Source organism: Amia ocellicauda, chromosome 9, assembly GCF_036373705.1.
Source record: "Amia ocellicauda isolate fAmiCal2 chromosome 9, fAmiCal2.hap1, whole genome shotgun sequence".
In the NCBI taxonomy this organism is placed as follows: Eukaryota; Metazoa; Chordata; class Actinopteri; order Amiiformes; family Amiidae; genus Amia; species Amia ocellicauda.
The window spans coordinates 27,227,270-27,245,384 of record NC_089858.1 but is presented as its reverse complement, the minus strand read 5'-3'; the positions used below and the strand labels follow the sequence as shown (position 1 = coordinate 27,245,384).

The 18,115-nt window shown below is 34.4% G+C and overlaps 1 protein-coding gene across 1 annotated transcript in view; it reads right to left on the bottom strand.

The window, feature by feature from the left end:
- znf469 (zinc finger protein 469) overlaps positions 1-16,769 on the bottom strand; it is a 303,856-nt gene extending 287,087 nt beyond the window's left edge. Inside the window, exon 1 of the mRNA XM_066713969.1 lies at positions 16,710-16,769. The gene's annotated coding sequence lies outside the window, so the exon portion shown is untranslated. The remainder of the gene's footprint in view (positions 1-16,709) is intronic.
- Positions 16,770-18,115: the final 1,346 nt, after the last annotated feature.

The following is an 18,115-nucleotide window of genomic DNA, read 5'->3' as shown; positions in this document are numbered from 1 at the left end:
AACAAAAAAAGTGACAGCTTTGTACTAGGGCAGAATCTGTAATACTTTCTCTTGTACTGGAGAGATGTGGCAAACCAATGGGAGTAATGGAAATCTTTTCTCTTATCTCAATTGACACCTCTATTTTAGAAATACAGACATTTTGTTTATGATGGTTTCTTTACTGGTGGGCCAAATCTGCACCATTTTGTTAATAAAGACGTGCATTATGCACTTATGAGGAAAAAAATAGCTACCAGAAAATAGCAAACTTCAAGTTTAGAAGTTAGGATTCTTGAGTGCATATTTATTTATGGTAATAATATTCAAATATGTAAACACTGTGGTGTGGTTTATGATTTAGTTGAACCAATAATCTGTAAGGATGAATGAGTAACCTTTAAGTCATTTTATACTCCAAAAAAAGCTTTAAATACATTAGTGTTTAGAAATAAACACTTTGAAGTGCCTCCTAATTTTTGAGTAAACGCAGTTTTTTCAAGCAAAGGTTTAATCAATGTGATAAACAAAACAAACCACAAATGCAATATTTATTACATGAATATTGTTTGTTTTTCCCCTCTGGTAAGTACCTTTAAGAAGGCCGATTCATATTTCACTCTCACCCTTTTGTTTCAGAAAAAAATAAAAATAAATACTGCAGTGAAGGATGGGGAAGAGAACATACAAAGACTTAAATGTATGAGAAAGCAGTAAGACTTAAAGAGGAATGCGTTATTATTGACATTCAGCTACTCATCCTAAATTTGAAAAGCAATTTTTAAGAAATATTTGAACTCATGCCTGGAATTTGATAACCATCATTCTGATACCTCACACAATTCTAGATTGCACCATTTAAGTTATTATACATTTCAAAGTACAATGCAAAGCAAATGAGATACTTTATGAATATTTTATGCAACTGAAAAGAAAAATAATATTTTATTTTGTTCCTATGAAATAAATGAATAAATATGGATGTTTCATATTTGAGTATTTGCAACCTGGAAGCCCAAAAGACACTTTCATATATATAAAGGAATAAAAGGAATCCCCCCATGATTTGCAATGACAGTATCCATTTAAGACCAGCTACTACAACAGTATGTCTCCTGCCAATGGTATTCGGTACTGTACTAAACAATGCTTTCTGCTTTCTCTTATGCTCTATGCACTCATATCTTTTAAAATCACTTGCATGACACTGACTCTCCAACATTGTTAATATTTGCATGCCACCTACATCCACAAGGCAGATGTTGGCAGTAAACATTTTATTTTGGAAGCAAAATTAAATTTAAAAAAATTATAATTGGCAAAGCATTAATGTGGTCACAGCTTGATAAATCACAGTCAGTTGTACTAATGAGAAAACTTCACCAATGCAGAAATAAAATCAAAGAATAGCAACATATCTTTTGATCACAGACACTTTTAACTATCTAGCATGAAAAGCATTTCAATTTTAAGAAGGACAAAGGGAATGTACAGGGGTATTTGTCAAAGTACTATAAAGCTAAAGTACTATTATCACCTGATTATATTTCTCCATTGTCATGCTGTTTAGGTTAGCACATCACTACCATGCATTTCTGCTCCTTCTTGGCATCTCCAGAATAATATTAAGCCATGTAAGAAGAAATCACCAATTCACTGTATTTTCATTATTAGTAGCCTAATTCAAACTTACTCATGGGCAATGGTGCATTATGGAAGACTACTGAAGCTGATCCGAATCTGTATTCTGCATTACAATGAACATTAGTATAAGACAGAGAAATGTGACTATGGCTTTAGCCAGTCAAGCTAAGACAAAATATCCACTCATGTAAGCTGTTTCTTTAGGATTATGAAAAAAAGATGTATGGGTCAACAATTCACATTGCATGTTGCTTATAATTCCTTATAATTTTCATCCATTTGCCTCTCAGCTCTTACTTAACAAATGGTTACAGTGAAAGCAGAAATGCTGTTATTATTTGTAAGAATTTCTCCAAGGTTTCTGAAGACGTTGTGCCGAAGAGTTGCACAAACGGAAGAGCAAATTTGTTTTTCCTAATGTGGACTTTCAGGGGTTAACAAAGGCTTTGGACACTGAGGAGAAACTCCAGGTGTTGTACAATAAACTTGTCTCAATGCCATACCGTGCAGGGCAGCACTGGCTCATTAATAAGGGCAGGACTAATAAGGGCCGGGTCAACCCTAAAGTCGGCTGGCACAGCACCAAATAAATGGGGCTTGCAACTAATTGCCTAAATAAAGATATACTTCTAGATATACACATACAGAAAATACATTTTATTGTAAACACTTTACTAATTTTGTTTTTCTGCTCTTAATAAATCGGATTTCTCTGTCAGGGAATCCATCTGCGGGCCATTGCTTTGACCTCTTGAATGACTCTTGGAAAGCCTAAAACCACAGACTGTTAAAACTCTGTCAGCTTCATTGGCAGGGAGAGGCTATGAGTCATCTTTTTGTTGACAGTGCTAACAGTAGAGTGTCTGTTATCAAACTGTTTTTTTAAAGCAGGTGGGGAGTTGGGTCCCTCGCTCTGTGAAACTCAATACTACTGAGCTCATCTCATGCCTGTTGAAAGCCATGTTCCCTCAGCAATCAAGGAGCAGTAGCAACACAATGCAGAAAACCTGCACTGAATATATCTGACCTGATTAGATTCCAATGCTTTCTGAAGTACCATGGTGCAGGTATTACCACCATTCAAAAATCATTATGTCACCAGATAGTCAAAAAATCTTTTGAATAATTTTCTGCGACAGACGATCTAAATTGATAAACATCAGTCTAGACAATCCTGATCATTGCAATTCTGTTTCCAATTAAAATATTTTAAAGAATTCATAGCAACAGTTTGCAATTAAAATGCTGGCGAAAGTGTGGTATTTTAGAAGGCGAGCTCTCTGCCAATCGGGAAGCTGGATTCAAACTAGAATCTTTTATACTCCATTATACAACTTTGTTTAAAGCAGTGCAACCAACACACTATTATTTGGTAGATGAAAACACCTTTCTGCTCAACCACATCCCAAGCAGTAGACAAAACTGAATCTGCATGCCATGCTTGTTGTCCCTCTCTGTGTCAGCTGAGAGGGTGAATGATCTGCGTGAACCTTAGGCTAGGCTTCCATTTCTCTTTCAAACTATCCATATGACAACGGTCACGGGAAGGTATAGGCTATCACTGACCTTTTTCTTTAATAATCCTTAAAAATTATATATTATTCACTGCATATTTCCCATGTTTCCTCAAAATAATATGCTGAAAAGTGCAATAATGTGCCTAGGCTATGTGGTTCTGAATTACCTTGCAAATTGGGGCAGTGCATTTTATTCAAAAGTTGACATTTCAGGTAACAAAGTCATTCAGGCTAGTACCATACTACATCCCAATAGCAAAAATGTTTTTTTTCTTGAAATTATGGAGCAAGCTTTATGTTGTTTTTATGTCTGTACTATAATTAAATAGCTTGAATGTGATTTAAACCGCATGTCTGCTTATATTCTACATATTTAGCCTCTTGATTAGTCATTTACTTGCTGGTTGATCTGTTTCCAATGTCTATTTTATATTCTAACCAAATATTTTGCTTGTAACATTTTTTTTATTTTCTTGAATGTTTTCAGTTCTCACCTCAAACAGGGCAGGAAAATAGAGAGAGGATATATACGAATAAGTGGAAACCACTAAAGGTTTATTTGTGTGCAGATGTATACACCACGTGGCAAAATCTGTACTGTCTAAAATTATTTAAAAAAAAAGTGTATTATAATTTCTGATCTAATTTCTCAGATGTCTAGTAAAAATACCAATTGGTATAATTTTATAACTGGTAGCCTTTATTTCTCAGCTGTGGAGCGTTACTTGATATATATTGCTTTTAAATCACATGTCTATTACTAATGTAGTTGTTGATCGTAGGGCCTGTGAATTATGTAATTATACAAGCTTAACATATCTTGTACAAGAGACATTTCTTTAAATGCTTGTTTAAACAGTTATAGCAGTATTAAAGTAATTATTATGGATTAGTTCAAGTTTAATGTATCACTTTAGATTAATCTTATTCTACAACAAATGGGCCCTGATTTTTAACTACTTCAAAGGCAAACTGTGTCAATCACGTTTCATTTAAAATGTTCTGTGTTTTAATTAATCAGAAGTGGAAATGTAACTGATTGTTTATACCATGTACCATATTTTGGTAAAAACTATACATTTATCCTACTGTGATTGCTATCAAATACTAATTTATAGAATCTTCAATAGATTACATTTTTTAATGGTTCAATCATGGTTCAAAAATTCAATCAGATTATATATATTTCAGTTTTTGCAATTAAATAATAACTATGATTTACAGCCCTCCTTGATTATGGCAATTAGGCATGTTGGGAGAGGCAACTAGCTTCATCAATGATGGATTGATGCCGATTATCTACGGTAAACTAGCTATAATTTGAATTTGCAGAGAACTGCCTGGATGTTGACTATATCTTGTAATGGCCTCTGCACACTAATATTAGGCAAGCAAACTAACCTAAGTTTCAAATTTGTATGTATACAATTTTGTAAGCTAGACAGAAGCCAAATGCTTAATTGTTGTCCACTCAAGAGTCTGCTGATTTTAAAGAACCTGTTCTGAGAATTTAACAAACAGAGTTAGCTTTCCCATGTTTTGATAGCATATGATCCAGAGAATATGCAATCCATACAAGGAAACAATATTTTGCATGCACCTGGATGGTTTAACACACGCTCATTATTGGCCTGGTGAAGCCCAGTTTGCATGGGAGGCAGTGATCTGGTCACACAGGAGTTTGTATTAATTAAATCCAGGTACAGAGCTGCTGGCCACATGGTGAACTCTCCTTACAGAGGAGGAAACTCCCTCCTTCAGAGCTGCCAAACCACCAAACGTCCAAAGGGCAAGAGACCGCAGATTCATTACAAAGCCATTATGAAAATGAATCATGATAAAGGACAAGGATGTTTACTATTACATCGTTCAAACACTGATTTGTGTACAGCATTTTTTTTTCTTCTTCTGCTTAAAGTCAGCTGGCTATGAATTTGTATTTGTTTGTTTGCATCGATACATTTTCATTACAAAAAATGTACAATTTTCCAATAAAAATCTCAGTCTACCATAAACAACGCTGAGGCTCCCATTGTAAGTCATTGTAAAACTCTGATGAAGCAGATTTTTTGTGATTGCTTTTTGTAATACACTACAAAACAGTGCAATTCTAAAGGCTTTTCTAAAATGCAACTTAACTGGTCAAGCAAAGACAACTTATGGAAAACACATACAATAATCAAAAGACAAAGGGATTTAACATACACAGGTATATAAAATAAAACTATATGTATGAAAAAGAAACTCAATTGGTTCTCTCTTATTTTATGTTTATTTTTCAACAATGACTTTAAACTATATACAGTGTAGAAGTGGCTTTCTTAGGTTTAGCTTGAGCTGATGGTTGACACGCATCACCCTGTCGTTATCCACACAGACCCCGTATTAAATCATGCAAATAAACATTTATTCCACTGGTTCCACAGGTCAAATATTTACAGCTTTTTACACGATTTCATTGTAATCATTATACATATTTACAAGTTGATTTCGTGAATTAACGCAGGTGTTATGACACGGTCAGAAAACCGTGAGACTAACTGAATATGTGACAGTTGATTTCAAATATATGTATATATACATATATAAGCGCACGAGCCATGGAACAAACATAAAGCTCGGTTTCTTAAACAAACAAAGCACAATTAATCCAAAAGAATAAACTGACAAATACAGAATATATTTCTTCTAAAGAATAACACGTTAAATAAACTAATTGGCTCCTACATACAGAATTCATATAAAATATGTATATACTCAAAAATTTGACATGGCTGTGAAGAGTTGCCCTTAATATAGTCCAATGTAAAGGTATTATTTTCAGTCGCCCTGCATTTTGCATGCGTTACAGATTCTTCAGACACTTCAAGAAAGTCTGCATAGTTTCATAATAATTTGAGTATGTGTTGCTTGAGAGTATCGCAGACTACTGATTTATATCTAACTGCTGCAGTTTCCATTCTGGCTGTGAATTGAAGGTATACTTGGGGGTAAACACAGCATTCCCAGTAAACAGACACCTCGCATGGGACAGCAGTGGGACTCTGGAAAGGTTATGTTACGATTGGCCTTACTGTGTTAGCAGCCATTGTAAGTGCAACAACTGTGTTTTCACTGCACACTTGAGAGAACAAACACCATCGCTGAGAGCAAGAATAAATAAAACATTAGCTAGAGAAAAAAAGGGGCAAAACATAAACCAGTACAAGGAGAAACTGTACATTTAAAAAACTGGCATACCCATTCTCAGTGCTGGTACCCAGCCAAATCAGAAAGGAAGTTTCACTTGACAGAATGACAAGGCTTCCCCAAAATGGGACGTCTAGCTGATTAGAAGCTGATACGCTTCAGTGTTTTTATTTTCATGGCAGCCACACCTCCAGCTACAGCAGCCCCTCTATGGGTTCAGGGAAGTCTAAATGATACGGTCGTATCCCGTGTGGTGTGTGGTGTGTGGTCTTGCGTATCTGTGACAATCATCTCCATGTTGGTAGGCCTCTTTTCAAATTAACAGAAGTGTTGAGGGGGGGCTTAGAATAAACTTTTAAAACATGATTGCACTGTGCTGCCGAACGTCTACATCACACTGAAAAAACATTTACTTTTTTATCATAAAAGCATGCCCTTGGAAATCAACAATGTTTTTTTCTACCCATTTTGTGAACCAATTAGTAATGGCCAAATGCTTTTCAGCCCCACTACCCAATGGGAATGTATAAGTTGTAAACCCTGATACAGAAAGTACAACCTATATTCCTGGTATACTTACTTCCACCTAAAGTGTGCCTACTGTGAAATACATCCATATATATATATATATATATATATATATATATTACTTTAGTTCTTGGTAATAATAACCAACACCACAACAGAATTAGAGAGTCTGGACATGTACACTCACAGTTCAGGAAGGTTTGAATTAAATTAAAAATGAATTTCATGTCCTTAAGTGTGCCCGACCCTTCGCAGTGCATAATTCTTCTGATCAAAGACATTTCCCATAATTAGTCTGCATGTGAAAACATGCAGAGTATTGTTCTCTTACAAGGCTTTACTATTATTATTATTATTATTATTATTATTATTATTATTATTATTATTATTCCGTTCTTCACGCACTTATTCGTCCTGATGCCGTTCAGGTTGCTTGTGCTGTTTGTGCGGCTGGGATCAATATTCACTGAGTTCCCATTGGCTTGAATGGTGGAACGGATTCTCGCGCACGGAATCAACTCAAGGTCAGTAACCAATCAGCGTTGGTTATGCAAACAACAGCCCAATTTGTAGCCAATCAGTGGTCAGGGTCCCCAGCGTTCGATTCCGCCTCGGGACTTCCCATTGCGGTCCTCATAGCCCATATTATTTGGTTTCCAGACAAAATACTGTATTATTCTAATAGTTATAATAATACGGATTATGTGTATTGTTATTATTCCATATTCACTACATACATACATACCTAATTCCCTATAATATAGCATATTTTCTATGATTTTACCCTGCTTTTGAGAAGCTTTTACCATATGATATCCTCATATGATACTGTATTATACTAATACTTACACCATTAGTACTACTACTACTACTACTAATAATAATAATAATAATAATAATAATAATATTAATTATACATTCAATTCGTACAGCAACAATACCGTACACATCTCAGCTAATTTCCAATAATATAGCATATTTTGTATGACTGTATCACAGTTTAACCATGCTTTTAAAGAAAATATTTACCATGTTTTCATAGGCCTATATACGGGGCTTTAGTATGGATTAATAGTGTGCATGTGTGTACGTTCCTGTTTAAAAGCAGAGCCTCAGTCTCCATGCTTCTGTGCACTGAACTAAACATTTTGTGGCCCTGTTATAACCCATTGCGCTTAATGATTATAGAGTTTAACATGGTGTTTTTGCTTTTAATGTAACTTTAAATGCTTACTCTATACACTGTTTTATGCCATAATACAATGTTATACTATAGTATAATGTGGTAACTTGTGATACAGATAGTGCTCTGATAGTGAACTAACGTTATATAGTATAAGGTGATAAATTGCTAGTTAAAAAATAGCAGCATTTTGAATTGTTGGTTGTTGTATCTTTGATAGACTTCACCATGGAAAGAGTTACGGCCGTTACTATGCGCCCTAATTAATCGGTCAGACAGAGCTAATTTACATTCTCTTAAGAATAAGAATACTAATCTTTATTTAAGCCTGTACATTTTGGTACATGCAAAACCATATTATAAAAATAGCTTTTAGGGCTCTAGACATTTGATATAATCACAAAAAGAGTTTTGTTTTATGTGACAAACATTTATAAAAAGAACAATAAATGTTGTTGAAGCTCTTTGATTTTAAATGAATCCCATTATATAACATACACTTATATAGAAAACATTGTTCTTTACAGAACCCTAACAATAAAAACTGCATATAATTAACCATATGGTTCTATAAAGAACGCCCACAATGTTTCTATAACGATACAGGACACTCCTTTTGTTTCAGTCAGCCCCTTCCAAAGCTGGAACAAGGCCTAAATGAAAATGCTTATATAGTATATATACATAAAAAGGGAGAGGAACGATCTGAATGAGCAGCCACAGCACATCTGCCGCTGTCTTCTGTGTACCACAACCGCACCAAGTGATAAGCAACATGCCACGCTTTGCTGATTTATGCATGGTCTTTAAGAGCTACATTGCGTTGTATATACTTAAAAGTCACTTAAAACAAAATGTATTTCACATTCAGGTCATTGACCACACATGTTCTAAATCAGCGGAGCCAACAAATCAGTTCAATTGCCAAAATCACTCAGGGTGGAAGAGTTCTTGCTAAATTATGATGGCATCAATCACAGTGGATCCTTTGTAGTAGTTTTATTCCTACATTACTTAATTAATTAAAGCATCCCGAGCAAATTAGAATGCAATCTCAGTTCTTTCAAATTGACCGATAGCAAGCAGCGTGGATGTTGACCATTTTCTATATTTGTTTTACACTGATGTTAAGATATTGTGATCAGAAATTAAAAACTACTGAACTACTGAACTGAAGTATTCCAATAGAGTTTGCACTCTAGTGTCATATAATTCACTACAAACTCTGACTGCACATATTTCCTGTCAAAAAATCCCTAATGAGATTAATTTGTCTGTTGTGCATTTTCAGAAGATTGATTAAAACATTTTATTCTGCAGAATAAACCATTTCATCCTTCCCTGTCAGAAACACAACACCCTGTTTTACTTACATCAAAACGTGTATCCAATAGGGAAGCTAGCAAAGAAGCCAATATTTTAATAACAATACTATGCTTGGTTCATTTCTCAGTTTTCAGTTTTTATCACCTCCACAGATTAAAAAGGTACACGGGGCCAAAGTCAAGAATCGAATGTTTTGGACCATTGTAAAGGAAGTCACTTTAGACCTTCAAACTGCGACAATCATGAGACAGGGAATTTCTGAGATGCTGTGTCTAAAGTACCACAGAATCAGATGCTTAAGAAAGCCTTTAGGTTCTTACAAGCTTGATAACGTGTTTATTTACAATGTGATCTTTTTAGAGCACATTCTATTAACATTAGAACTTGCAAATGCCCCAAATCCTCAGATTCCATCAAGACTTCACATTATTATATGTCTGTAACTGAACACCTTTACTTCAGCCATCCCTGCTCCAGTAAATATGTACAGAATGTGAGCCCATAGCTATCTGTGTAGCAAGAGGCAGATTGGCACAATGAGTGATGAGAGCGCAATTTGACTTCAGTCAACCAGAAAACCTCCTTTCCTTGCATGTGGTACAGATGGAGCTGTAAGACATTATTTGAATTTAGTATAATTTGTTAAGCTGTCCAATAATAAAAGCTGTCTTTGAGTCTTGTTGTAATTCTACTGTATTATGTAGTATTGTATACTGTATAGGTGGAAGTTAAAGCTACAATAATTACACAAAAACAAGACTGAAAGACTCAAAATGGTGTTTAAATTGCTTTTAAATTATTTCAAATCAAATATAATTAATTCCCAACTGAAGCACCTTACTTTAAATGAGTGCCTTACTTTAAATTAAGAGCACAAATTCAAATGTGCTTATTACATGCAAATAAAAATTATACTAATTATTTAAGAATTACATTTAAAAATATTCATCAAGAAAGTTTGAAACAAATCAATGACATCAATATATTATTTCTTGTAATAGGCATTAAATGCCTTCATGATGTGCCCTGAGAGCAGCATTGCATTTTCTGTACGGCTCAATATCTTTCACACTATTTTCTCAGTCTTTACCTTGCTACACATGTCATGACTAATAAAGCCTTAAATGTCCAAGCAGTGCTCATTAACTTTGTTGATACTGTAGCATTTAACATTAGCAAGCACTGTTATTGCATCATCATAGATTAACTACAATTGGTTCCTGCTGTCATATGGCAAGAAGTATATAATTTTAAGAAATAGTTCTCATTACATTAATTTCTTCCCTGACATAAGTTCAAATTATCATCATAGGTTTTGCCCTGTTTTTGTTTCTGTTCTCCATCGTTAGGTAAGGAAGTTATGTATTTATAAAAATGTAGTCATTTTGCTACTGAAAAAACCACTAACATACCCCTGAATAAAACAAGGATGGACATTAGACAATAAAGGTTATTGTTACTCTCCCATTTCATATGCAACCTAGAGAATTATCTCAGAGTGCACAACTGTCGAGTGTCAATCTAACATTTATGTAGTGTAACTTTACAGATAAACACATAAACTACATACTGTACTAAATACTAAAAAGGTCAGCAGCAGCGATCCACTGCTGGATGAAGGCCTCCCCAAGATGTTCGCACTTGTTTTGATCTACAGTGTCTCTTATTCAGTCAAAGCTTTTGTTCAGAATATACATCTCAAATATGCATCTATACATATAGTCATAGACTCACACAAACACACATATATATAAATTCCCCCAGACAGGTTACTGTACATTGCTGGGCTGGGAATCATTTTTTAAAGTTAAATGCAACCTGTTCCAAATTTAAGTTCAAAGCTTCCCTCAGGAATCGGGGAAGATCACTTTTATAAGGACACGTGCTGCACCTGACGAGAGGCAATCTGCAATCCATCAGACTCGCAGTGTTGGGTTTGGACACAGTGCCTGTATTGTTTCTACGCCAGAATACTCCATTCAGGGGCTCTTCATAATATTTTTACAGATCTCTTGAATCCTCTGGATATCATCAAATTATTACTGTTTGAAATATTAATGAAAGACATAACATGTTTCCAGACACCTTAAGCAAAGAAGAAACTCCTTTCAGAAAGTATTAAAAAAAAAGAAAAGAAAAACACAAATATGTGTTCATTCTTCACAACACTAATGGATTTGTTGTAATCGTCTCCAAAAATCTACAAGTGTATTCCCCCCGCATTGTTGTACATTGTACTGGATAATAAAGTGAAAACTTTATTCTTTGTACTAGTAGTCAAGTTTAAAATGAACAGCATTCATTTAAAAGTTTCAGCAGACATAAATGTTCAAAAGGTATCTTGGCAAAGGTCAAGTGAAATGTGTAAACAAGGCACAAAACAGCAAAATAGTGTGTATAATTAAACTGAAATTGAAATAAATTCAGGCTACACATTCTCACGCAATGGATCGTACAAAATCTCAATGGTAATAAGCTGGCTTTGATTATTGTGAAGAATCCAAACTTTATAATTCTTGGTTGCCTCCCATTTCCAATTTCCTTGTCAGACACAAAGTCCAGAAAAGATAAACAACCCTGCAACCCAGCATTTATTCTGTGTCTCAGTACCAGATTGTATTAAAATTACATATTGACATATTGATTTTGATATAATAGTACTTACAGATTGACTCTTAAAATACCCAAAGCAACAAAGTGAAAGAATGACGGGTCATCAGTGACCCTGTGAAACCTGCAATAATATTCTGTCGTATGAGAATAACAACCATTTGCTATTCGCCATCACATTCATCATAGTTCATTATACACTGTGCAAACACAACCTTCAGTTGCATCAGCGTGTGCAGGGGTATGTGCAGCCTCAATGGTTCCTGACATGAAGCAGTGCAAAGACATATCATTAGAAATGATACGGAACCAATGCAGAAAAAGCATTGCAATGTGCCTGAGCTGTTCCTTTTTAAAAATTAAACAAAGCCGTGGATATTCATACAAGACTTTCTCCACATAAGCTGCTGTTGATATAGTGTGCAACAGTACATTATGGCTTTCCAAAATGAATGAGTAGGCCTACATCTTCAACCCTTTGCTCTTTACCAACTTGGGTTTATTTATATATTGGTAATTTTTCTGCTGTGATGTTCTGTCTTCTTGGTTGAACTCTTATAAGGGAGTAATGAGTAGTGAGTAATTACAGTACCTCAATTAGATTACTTTTTCACTGCAGAAATATAGTTGCACCAACTCATGACTCATTGCACATTATAAATCTAAGGAATTACACACAATTGCAGTTTTGTATCTATAAATAGCTGTTCCCTGTTATATGAAAGATTCAGTATTTTAAGTGAAAAATAGATAAAATATCTTCCTAAAGTATACTGCTGACAGAGGATTAGTTTCGGACAGCATCTCCTGTTCAATTGCTTAACCAATGGATTCATGTAACTTCAACAAAATGCTAAGCTCTGAATTTATATTTTGAACCTTTTATTTTTATTACATATCCACTGGGGATTCAATTGATCTATTGCACTGGAAGAGGCAGTGGCGGTGCCTAAAGCAGAACAAATAGAGGACTGAAGAGTGTAATTGAATTCAAATCACTCCAAATTGATTCAAGATGTACCAACAGAATTAAGTGATTTTTTTAGCAACATATAGAAGTAGGCTTTGAAGTGTCTCCCATGATACCAAAATGACATCACTACTCAAGCTAAGCCACAGCTAACCTTTTTCTTTTGTAGACTAATTTTGTAAACCCTTTCTTGTTTGTTTTATTTTGTTTCCTTTTACACCATGTTTAATATTGTTAAATGCTTAAATTGCCCTCTGCATACAGCTGTGCTCGGAATGATTTATAACCTTACAAAACATCTTGTTTATAATGAAGACTATTCTTCCATAAACAATTTCACTAAGCATAAATGTATCAGTTATTAATATGAGTTACATATGTAGCTTAAAGACTATAAAGCAATACATACATACACACATACATAAATACAAACGTGCCGTTAGGACACAATAACTCACTGAAAAATCACAAATGTTTTCAGACTATTCTAAATAGTACATAAATATAATAATAATTTGCAGCTGTTTTAAAATGTGGTAATAAATCACTCAGGCTATCTAAAACTCTGTGGACTCAAGTACAGCAACTCGGTCCCCTATCAGCAGTTTGGATATAAAACAGTACTTGTGCTTTTGTCGAACAGGGGATAGTGCTCAGTAATCTAACAAATGACAGTCTTGCCTTTTCCCAGTATTTTTAAAAGATATCTATTTCTACACATTTACAATAACTGCCAGGAAACACTGAAAAGATGACAGGCAGACACCTGATGAAATTAACATACTGCTTCAGGAAGACAAATTTATGATTTTGTTTATCTTTCACCAGTACCAGGGTAATGCTAGCAAATGACCATATCATAGAATTGGCTGGGCTTATAGTATTTTCATAAAATTTCAGTTTAATGAGTCTTGCCTTTTCCAAAACTTGGAATGCAAATCATTATCCAAAATAAGCAGGTTGCACCTAATAATAACAGTAATAATAATGAAAAATAAATACATAAAATTAAACAAAAAATAAAAGGTCTTAGCAGTGTCATTGCCAGTTCAGTTCATACGTAGGTCATCGTGATCATAATTTCTGAATCATCAACAATTTTAAGCAGCCCGCCTTTCCCTCTGCTTCAACATGGCCTTTAATTATAGCTAATGGAGAAGATCTAACACTAAATCTAACCAAGGCAATCAAAAAAAGGTCAAATCCCCTATGATTCTTTCAATAAAACAATTAAAAAGTCATAAATAGTATGCCTATGTTCTATGGTTTTTTGGTTTTTTGTTAAGTAGGGGTGAAAAAAAATTGGGTGGAGTGCCTACAGTTAAACTTAAAATACATTGGTCATTAAAAATTGTCACTGCTGTTGCGTTATTGTTGCAAGATTCACACCCAGCGATAAATGTTTTCCTCCGCCTCAAACCACAACAGCATATTAACAGTAGTTGTATTTCAAGATCACAAATAACCAAGAAACATGGCTATTTAGTTTGTTTCCAGGTCAACAAAGCCTTCTCAATCATCTTGTCTCCTTCTGTGAACATGTCTTTGTATTTCTAGGTTTTGTATTTTCCAATTTCAATTCCAGTTTCTTACTGAATCAATCACTAAGACACAAAGATGCATTTATCAAATCTAAAAAGCAAGATATGTATGCAAAACTACTTAACCTGTACAGAACCACATGAAAAAAACTGATGTACAGCAGCAAAGCAGAAGACCATAAGTCAGTTGAACACTGTAAAATGAACACCTGAATACTGAACCCAAATTGCAATGCATGGTTGTCTAAATCAGCCACATTGACAGGTTAATAAAGCTTATTAAAAAACAAAGTGATGCATCTTAAAGATTCCTTACATTTATCAGAAAACATTGCCACCTGAATAAAGTGGTTTGCAACATGTATTTTATATATTCAGAATTAATCCAAGCATCCATTTATCCATTTTCAATAACTGCGCCATCCAGCACAGGGTCACGGTAAGCCGCAGTCTAACCCAGCAGCCTCAGGGCGCTAGGCCCCTAGGCCGGGTACACCCTGGATGTGATGCCAATCCATTGGGGGGCTATTAAGAATACAGTATTCCACATTTAAGACTAACTGGCACATCTGCTAGCTATGAATCCGTCTTTCCTATAAACCCAATACATTTTCAACGGGATGTTTTAATTTACATTTAGTGATTTGCATTTGGAAAGGGAGATTTTCAGTTGTCATAATGTTTGACATTGATTCTTAAAACTCTCCAAATATAATGAAATGTTGCCATGTGTGAAAAGATTGGTGCCTTGCCGTTCCTAGCATGATAGGACACAGTGGGATTTTAATGTGAACCAGCTGTATGAAGTATGATACACAGGGATGGATCTTATGGCAACTCGGGGCTGTCTATTTACCTTTGAAATGTCTCTCTACCATCAATAGTTTATTGTGACTGTGTTTAAAAAAGCAGACATTATACTGTCTAAGCCTTGAGGTGTTTTTGATTTTGAATATTCTTCCCGCTAGTTTTCCTAAGGAGGATTTTACTCAGGGCTGACTAGACAAGTTATATATGATACATATAGAACTTGTCATTTACAAAGCTGTGGAAAAGATTCCCAGATGTGAGTCCATTTTATGAGGAATGTTGAAGTCTATTTTTTGTTTTCTGGCCCAATGCACAAACTTTCCTATTCCTTTAATCTGTTTTACTGCGTCTAACAAACAGCACTCACCCTGACAAGATGTGACTAGTAGACAGGTGGCGCTTACAATGAGGACAAACAATATGATGAATAAACAGACATGAGAAGAATACATTTGGTCTGGGCCTCATATAACTCAAAAATCTATACGAAGTGATGCCAATGCTTAATAATAAACGGACGACTTGGAATTGGGAGGATACTATAACACTGGATTGGCCTGTATAGCAAACATTATTATTTTAAGAACTATAACATCTGACAAGCCTGTGTTAGGCTTATAGCTAGATGAAGTTTGCATTACTGTGCTGGGGTTTTAACAGTACAGTGGATTGGAAATGGGGCAGAAAGTAGAGGTGTCAGGGAAAACAGGCAGAGTTTGGACTGTGGCTATGGGAGTACAATCCAGCCTTGATCTGAGTTCTACTTTATGGTGACTAATGTGTGTTAAGTCCCAAGCCTAACCTGCCTATGCATTGCAAAAACTGTCCCTTCAGTTAGTGATAACCCTATGATTTATTGTATAGAATATGGATTATATACATCCATTACTAGTATATTAGTATTCTTCAAATGCTTTAATATCCAACTAATCTGAATAAATTGTTTGACTTTAATAATTAAATAAATAAATACATAAATAAATAAATAAATCATAAATTGTGTCTTTGTGAACTGACACCTTGGAAAGTTGTCCATGAATCAATTGAATTGTTGGATGACTTCAGATTAAACTTGGCAAAAAAAAAAAAAAAAAATCCTTTCATAATGCTGCCAGATAAAGAAATGTCATTTTCATAATTATATCACAAGATGATTATTATGCAAGACTTTGTTTTACATTTTGGGCAAACAAATACCATTGTACAATCTCCACCATAATATAAATGAATAACATGAAGTATGTTGAGCAATAACCAGAAATAAATTAATTATACCATGAATTCTGCATAAACTTGTTATTCCAAGAAAATATATTCTGCCCATTAAAAGTGATTTTTTTCTATTTGTTAAATAGGATCATCTTGTGTTATCTTAAGACTCTTTTTCAACAACATAAATCATTGAGACATACCTGTCAGCGGTTCTCTTCACTAGTGTCACCCCTGCAACTCTCTCCAATTTTCTTATCTTGAAAAAAAGAGAGAATGTTTATGAGGTTTAAAGCATTTTAATGTTTTAAAAAATATACTGTACGTTTTTCATGTATACGTTTGATTTTTCTTCCAAATGTTATTTATTTAAAGTTATTTTAAAACATAAGTTTCACATCTAAATTACTTTATAAAGGCTTAAATCACAACATACCTGATGAAAAACTATCCTACAGAAATGTTAAAAATTCAATTGCAAAAAATGTGCTGTTTCAAGTGTCAGACAGCAAACAGACATAACATAAAAGCACTGTGCTATGGAGATCTGGATAAGTAAATAATAAAAATCACTGTGAATGTGAAAAAGAAACAGAGTAAGTGTTACCTCCTGAAGGTAATCAAAAAGAAAAGTCCTTCAGTATAACAGGTCAATACATGCTGCATGTTTTTAATATTACAAATATAAAAATCAAATGCAATTCAACTTTTCATTTTTATTTTAAGGCTGATAACCATGCATCATGTTGAAGGAATATCTCCACTTCAATGTCCAATATCGATTAAGATGTTGATTTCACATGTACATTTATTAACTTAGAGTAAGAGGGACTGAAAAAAGTCTCCCATATTTTGAACAGTGCTTTGTCACTGACATACCTAAAACCTGAATACCTCATTTTTGTATCATCTTATGTAAGCAATTCATAATGAAAGGGGGAAAAATCTGTATGAGAAAATATGAGATCACTAGAGGAACTTAACATTCTGAAAAGAAATGTGAAATTCTGACCCATTTAGGTCATGCCCATCTCCATTTTAAACAATTGGACATTTTCTAACAGTTACACAATTCAGCACAACATTTGCACAATGTCGTATTCAATAACTTCAACAAGTACAAGTCCTTTTCTTTCTTACTGAATTTTCCATTGGTATTGTGGACCTCTTGCATTTCACACTGGGATTTATACAAGCTTTTCAGCAATTCTATGGGTTGAGGCAAAACTGAAACAATACTCAGTTTTACACAATAATCCGCTTTGTGACTTTAAATGAGCATTGTTCATGTTGAACTTCATGTTAACAACGTTACGTCAATGGTATAATATGCCACAATCGAAGAGGTTACAATTAACAATTAAAATTGTGTTTTTCTGGAATCTTCCCAGAAGAGAATACTTACATTTTAGGTTTTGTTTATTTCTTTAACTGTGTACTTCTAAGCTCTTCAGCAGAAAACATAGTTCTTTAGGGCCTTAATAAACTATTATAGAAATAGATCAAAGCATGGATTTAAGAGAATAGTCCTGCTTTATGTATGATAATTCTTGGCATAGTAAACCTAGCAGAAAAAGCTAGACAAGATCTTCCAGTGAAAGGGTCTTGA